This window comes from Nicotiana attenuata, unplaced genomic scaffold (assembly GCF_001879085.1).
Source record: "Nicotiana attenuata strain UT unplaced genomic scaffold, NIATTr2, whole genome shotgun sequence".
In the NCBI taxonomy this organism is placed as follows: Eukaryota; Viridiplantae; Streptophyta; class Magnoliopsida; order Solanales; family Solanaceae; genus Nicotiana; species Nicotiana attenuata.
In genome coordinates, this window is record NW_017670542.1 from 380,589 (window position 1) to 387,980 (window position 7,392).

The window sequence follows — 7,392 nt, forward strand, 5'->3', positions numbered from 1 at the left end:
CTACCACAAATGATATTGAAATGGGAGTGGGTGGTACGCCTACCACGAGATATTGAGAAATGGGATCGGGTTGCACGCCTGCAACAAGATGAGTTGAAAATGAAAGTTGTCTTATCTTTTCATTATTGTTAGAAGTTAAACTGTAGATGTGCGTACCATTATTCCTGATATTTTGTTTCTATCTGTCACCCCTAAAGCATGCTCCCTTCCCCAGCTTAAATGGTTATTTTCTTGCTATTTTCCCATTGTACTTGCATATGTATCTGCACAGGTTTATGTGGTGTCCAGTCTAGCCTCGTCAATACTTCGCCGGGGTTAGGCTAGACACTTACCAGTACATGGGGTCGGTTGTGCTGATGCTACGCTCTGTGCATTTTTGCACAAGTCCAGGTTTCAAGCAGTAGCAGCTTTAGCACGGGAGCATACCTTCAGTCCGGAAAGACCCGAGGTAGCCTTGCAGGCGTCCGCAGGCCCGGTGTCTCCTCTTTCCTTATGTTAGACTCTCATCTCATTGTACCCGAGATAAACAGATTTATGTTTTCTTCAGACTTTGTATTTAGTACTTAGATGTTCGTGAGTATGTGACTCCAGTTCCGGGGTAGAGATTTATGTTGGGGTTCTGTATTTTATTCAGCTATCTACATTTAAGACTTTCGCTTATGATTTTAATTCTGTTGCTTTTATTTTAATGCTGTTAAATTATTAAAAAGGAACATGTGTTTAATGAGTGGTTAATTAAGTTGGCTTTCCTAGCTCCTGTTAGTAGGCGCCATCACGACTCCCGAGGGTGGGAAATCTGGGTCGTGACAGTTGTACTATTAGAAGCATAACCAAGAAAAGCACAAGTGGCAACTTTTTTACTCAATTTTGTAATTTTAGGATCTGTTAGCCTAACATAGGCTAAACAACCCCAAACTTTCACATAACCCAAATTTGACTTGTAATTTTTCCACAACTCAAATGGTGTCAACTTTGTTTTCTTATGAGGCACCCTATTCAACACGTAACATGCAGTCAAAATAGCTTCACCCCACAAATTTAAAGGTGCATTTGACTCAATAATCATGGCATTAGGTAACTCTACCAAAGTTCTATTTTTTCTTTCAGCCACACCATTTGACTCTGGAGAATAAGGTGGAGTAGTTTCATGAATTATTCCCAAAGATCTCACAAAAGAATTAAATTCATTAGACTCATATTCACGGCCTCTATCAGTTCTAATTCTTTTTATTTTTCTACCAAATTGATTTTCAACCTCATGGAGATAATTTTTAAAATTTCAAACGCATCACTTTTATTTTTCATCAAATAAACATATGTGAATTTAGAGAAATCATCAATAAAAGTGATAAAATATCTATTTCCTCCACGGGTTAAAATTCCTCCAAGTTCACAAATATCATTGTGAACTAATCAAATAAACATATGTGAACTTAGAGAAATCATCAATAAAAGTGATAAAATATCTATTTCCTCCACGGGTTAAAATTCGCAAATATCATTGTGAACTAATTCTAACAATTCGGATTTTCTTTCAACTTGAAAATGAGGCCTTTTAGTTATTTTGACTTTACTACAAGCCTCACATTTTTCAAAATTCTTTTTAATCACTGGGATTAATCATAAACTACTCATGATTCTCACATAACGATTATTAATATGACACAAACGAGCATGCCAAAAATTATTAGAAGAAAGCATATAAACAGAACTTGAGAAGTTTTATTCATCTCAACATTCAACTTGAACATCCCATCACATGCATACCCTTACCCACAAAAATACCCTTTTTCACTATTACATATTGATCACTTTCAATAATTTGTTTGAAGCCTGCCTTGTTAAGAAGAAAACTAGACATCAAATTTTTTCTCATTGAAGGAGTATAAGTACGTCTTTCAACGTTAATAATTTTTCTGAAGTAAAATTCAACTCGACCTCTCCCTTTCCAAGCACCTGGGTTGTGTGAGAATCACCAAGCATGATGGTTTTGGGCTCCTCAAATGGAGTATACACTTTAAACCAATCTTTATCATAGCAAATATGACGGTTTGTTCCAAAATCAGGCCACCATCCATCAATATTTTCTACCATGTTAATGTCTGCTATCACTGCCACAAGTGGCTCTTCGGTAACGTTTGCCTGTGGTGTAGGACCACGTTTTCGAAATTTGCAAAATCGAGCAATATGCCCACTCTTGCCACAGACAAAGCATGGTTTCGCAATTTAAACTCGTTGATTCTGTGCTTGGTTGTTTGCACCATTATTCTTCTTGAGAGGTCTTCAAAGAAGTATTTTTGTGAGTTTCAGGAGTAATATTATTTGAAGTAATTAAATTTACCTTTGTAGTGACGGGTTGTAGATTGCTCTCTTTTGATTGCATAAGTGCATGGCCTCTTGCCTCTTCTTCCATGCGAATCCGCATTATCAACGTCTCAAGTGAAGTTTCTTTTTGTTTGTGCCGCATAGTTTTTTGAAATTCCCTCCATGAAGGTGGTAGTTTATCTATTATGCCACAAACAATAAGGTTGTCTCCAATTTTAATATCCTCTGATCTGAGCTCTCCAACGATCATTATGAAGTCTTGAGCTCGGTCTACTAAATATTTATTGTCCATCATTTGAAAACGAAAAAATCTGCTAGCAGCATATTTTTTCGCACCTGCCTCCTCGGTATCATACTTACTCTGCAATGCTTTCCAAATTTTCTTTGCAGTAGAGTAAGTTCTATCATAATAATCGTAAAAATTTTCTTGTATGAGTCATCGTTGTATTTTTCAATTTTTTCTTGAAGGGCAATTAGCCCATCATCATTCATGGAGGAGTTGTCTACTTTGCTAGAATTCTTCTCAGTTAANATTTTTCAAAATTCTTTTTGATCATTGGGATTAATCCTAAACTACTCATGATTCCCCATAACGATTATTAATATGACACAAACGAGCATGCCAAAAATTATTAGAAGATAGCATATAAACAGAACTTGAAGAAGTTTTATTCATCTCAACATTCAACTTGAACATCCCATCACATGCATACCCCTTACCCACAAAAATACCCTTTTTCACTATTACATATTGATCACTTTCAATAATTTGTTTAAAGCCTGCCTTGTTAAGAAGAAAACTAGACATCAAATTTTTTCTCATTGAAGGAGTATAAAGTACGTCTTTCAACGTTAATACTCTTCCTGAAGTAAACTTCAACTCAACCTCTCCCTTTCCAAGCACTTGGGTTGTGTGAGAATCACCAAGCATGATGGTTTTGGGCTCCTCAAATGGAGTATACACTTTAAACCAATCTCTATCATAGCAAACATGACGGTTTGCTCCAGAATCAGCCCACCATCCATCAACATTTTCTACCATGTTAATGTATGTTATCACTGCCACAAGTGGCTCTTCGGTAACGTTTGCATGTGGTGTAGGATCACGTTTTCGAAATTTGTAAAATTGAGCAATATGCCCACTCTTGCCACAGACAAAGCATGGTTTCGCAATTTGAACTTGTTGATTTTGTGCTTGGTTGTTTGCACCATTATTCTTCTTGAGAGGTCTACCATAATTTTTCTTATAAGTTTTCTTCTTCGGCTTCAAAAAAGTATTTTTGTGAGTTACAGGAGTAATATTATTTGAAGTAATTAAATTTACCTTTGTAGTGACGGGTTGTAGAGTGCTCTCTTCTGAACTTGTTTCGCAATTTGAACTTGTTGATTCTGTGCTTGGTTGTTTGCACCATTATTCTTATTGAGAGGTCTACCATAATTTTTCTTAAATGTTTTCTTCTTCGGCTTCAAAGAAGTATTTTTGTGAGTTTCAGGAGTAATATTATTTGAAGAAATTAAATTTACCTTTGTAGAAATAATTTTATTTTTCCTTTTAAAACTTTTAGAGTTATAAAATATTTCTTTTTGAATTTTCCAATTTTTTTTTCGAGTTCCTTAAAAATGGGCTCAAAAAAGGAAGGGCGTTTTCGGGGAGAACCAAAGGGAAGTTCAGCTTCCATTCCCAAACTGTTAAAAACAAAATCATCTTTTAGTTTTTCTTTTTCATTTAGCTCTCCACGGGTAGGAGTACAGTTTAGATATATGCCAAGGTTTCAGACAAAAGGAAATAATATTTTGATCTGAATGCCATCTTTCAACCAATTTTTTGGAAATTCTGTTTCTGATAATTGAACACCATTATAAGTACATTTAATTATGCATTTCTCTATTCCATNAACAACCCAAACTTTCACATAACCCAAATTTGGCTTGTAATTTTTCCACAACTCAAATGGTGTCAACTTTGTTTTCTTATGAGGCACCCTATTCAACACATAACATGCAGTCAAAATAGCTTCACCCCACAAATTTAAAGGTGCATTTGACTCAATAAGCATGGCATTAGTTAACTCTTACCAAAGTTCTATTTTTTCTTTCAGCCACACCATTTGATGCTGGAGAATAAGGTGGAGTAGTTTCATGAATTATTCCCAATGATCTCACAAAAGAATTAAATTCATAAGACTCATATTCACGGCCTCTATCACTTCTAATTCTTTTTATTTTTCTATCAAATTGATTTTCAACCTCATGGAGATAATTTTTAAAATTTTCAAACGCATCACTTTTATTTTTCATCAAATTAACATATGTGAATTTAGAGAAATCATCAATAAAAGTGATAAAATATCTATTTTCTCCACGGGTTAAAATTCCTCCAAGTTCACACATATCAGTGTGAACTAATTCTAACAATTCAGATTTTCTTTCTACTTGAAAATGAGGCCTTTTAGTTATTTTGGCTTTACTACAAGCCTCACATTTTTCAAAGTTCTTTTTAATCATTGGGATTAATCCTAAACTACTCATGATTCCCACATAACGATTATTAATATGATACAAACGAGCATGCCAAAAATTATTAGAAGACAACATATAAACAGAACTTGAAGAAGTTTTATTCATCTCAACATTCAACTTGAACATCCCATCACATGCATACCCCTTACCCACAAAAATACCCTTTTTACTATTACATATTGATCACTTTCAATAATTTGTTTGAAGTCAGCCTTGTTAAGAAGAAAACTAGACATCAAATTTTTTCTCATTGAAGGAGTATAAAGTATGTTTTTCAACGTTAATACTCTTCCTGAAGTAAACTTCAACTCGACCTCTCCCTATCCAAGCACCTGGGTTGTGTGAGAATCACCAAGCATGATGGTTTTGGGCTCCTCAAATGGAGTATACACTTTAAACCAATCTCTATCATAGCAAACATGACGGTTTGCTCCAGAATCAGCCCACCATCCATCAACATTTTCTACCATGTTAATGTCTGTTATCACTGCCACAAGTGGCTCTTCGGTAACGTTTGCTTGTGGTGTAGGACCACGTTTCCAAAATTTGCAAAATCGAGCAATATGCCCACTCTTGCCACAGACAAAGCATGGTTTCACAATTTGAACTTGTTGATTCTGTGCTTGGTTGTTTGCATCATTATTCTTCTTGAGAGGTCTACTATAATTTTTCTTAAAAGTTTTCTTCTACGGCTTCAAAGAAGTATTTTTGTGAGTATCAGGAGTAATATTATTTGAAGTAATTAAATATACCTTTGTAGTGACGGGTTGTAGAGTGCTCTCTTCTGATTGCATAAGTGCATCTTGGCCTCTTGCCTCTTCTTCCATGCGAATCCGCATTATCAACGTCTCAAGTGAAGTTTCTTTTTGTTTGTGCCGCATGGTTTTTTGAAATTCCCTCCATGAAGGTGGTAGTTTATCTATTATGCCACAAACAATAAGGTTGTCTCCAATTTTAATATCCTCGGATCTGAGCTCTCCAACGATCTTTATGAAGTCTTGAGCTTGGTCTACTACAGATTTGTCGTCCACCATTTGAAAACGAAAAAATCTGCTAGCAGCATATTTTTTCGCACCTGCCTCCTCGGTATCATACTTACTCTGCAATGCTTTCCAAATTTTCTTAGCAGTAGAGTAAGTTCTATCATAATAATCATAAAAATTATCAGATAGACAATTAAGAAGATAATAACGACACTTGTATTAGTCATCGTTGTATTATTCAATTTTTTCTTGAAGGGCAATTAGCTCATCATCATTCATGGAGGAGTTGTCTACTTTGCTAGAATTCTTCTCAGTTAAAACGTAAGAAACATTGAGAAGACTCAAATAAAAAAGTACTTTACCCTTCCATCTCTTGAAATGAGTACCGTTGAAACAGAATGGCTTATTTAGATCTCCCACCTTGATATCCGCGGATTTCTCAAATGTAGCCATTTGAATCTCCTTAAAATTGTTGGTGAAAATACAATTACGGTTGAAAAAATAAAATGAATAAAATAAAATATCTTCAGGCAGAGGCGCGGATATCTCGCTCTCTTTAAGGAGATTCAAGTCCACTGCAGCAAAGTTTTCACTGGTCTAACAGTAATCCTCTTGACCTGTCTCCCCTAGGATACGACAGCCCGATTACGTCGTATGACTCAAACAAACTCTGGACAAGTTGTTGAGTACAAAGCTCCATCAAGATGAACACTGTCGCGCCCTCTTTTTTCTCCTCGCGGAGAACGTCCGGGTTTCGACATTTCATGGTGCAAATAACTCTTTTCCTTTTGGAGATTGGGTTTTTGAAGAGTCGCCACCTAACGAGTTATGGTGCGTTAGGGCACGCAGAGAGATTAACTCTTGGATCGGTTTCCATTACCAGAGACTTAGGGTAAGGGCTCGAAATAACCTCAAGGGGAAGGTGTTAGGCACCCCTCTTGGTCCACAACTGTGGGTCCCGGCCGAACTTATATTTACGAAGTAGTCCAAATAAATACTTGAAACAAATAATTACGAATAAGGCATGTTTGTATAACTCAAATAATAAGACATAGGTTTTGGACAAGTTGTATTATAAAACAAAAAGGAATTTTGAAAAGGAGGAGTCCTAGGTTGATTAGCCTATAGGATCCCCCCACACAATGTCCGGTAAACACTCCTCAATGAGGGGCTACACGTGACATTAGCGCGTAGTCATCATATCCCATATTGTCACGACCCGGATTTCCCACCCTCGGGAGTCGTGATGGCGCCTACTATTAGGAGCTAGGCAAGCCAACTCAACTTACTTCTTTTAGCATTTAACGTCCATTTAATGAAACAAAACATAATATGATAAAGCGGAAGTCTCAAATGTAATTAACCGAAAGAAATGCGAAAGTTTAACAAAATCCTCTACCCAAGACTGGTGTCACAATACTCACGAACGACTAGAGAATACTAAATACAAGGTTGAATGAAACATAGAACTATTTGCTTCGGTACAAATGATAACAAACTGAATAAAATAGAAAGGGACTCCGGGCCTGCGGACGTCAGCAGCACTACCTCGAATGTCCCTGGA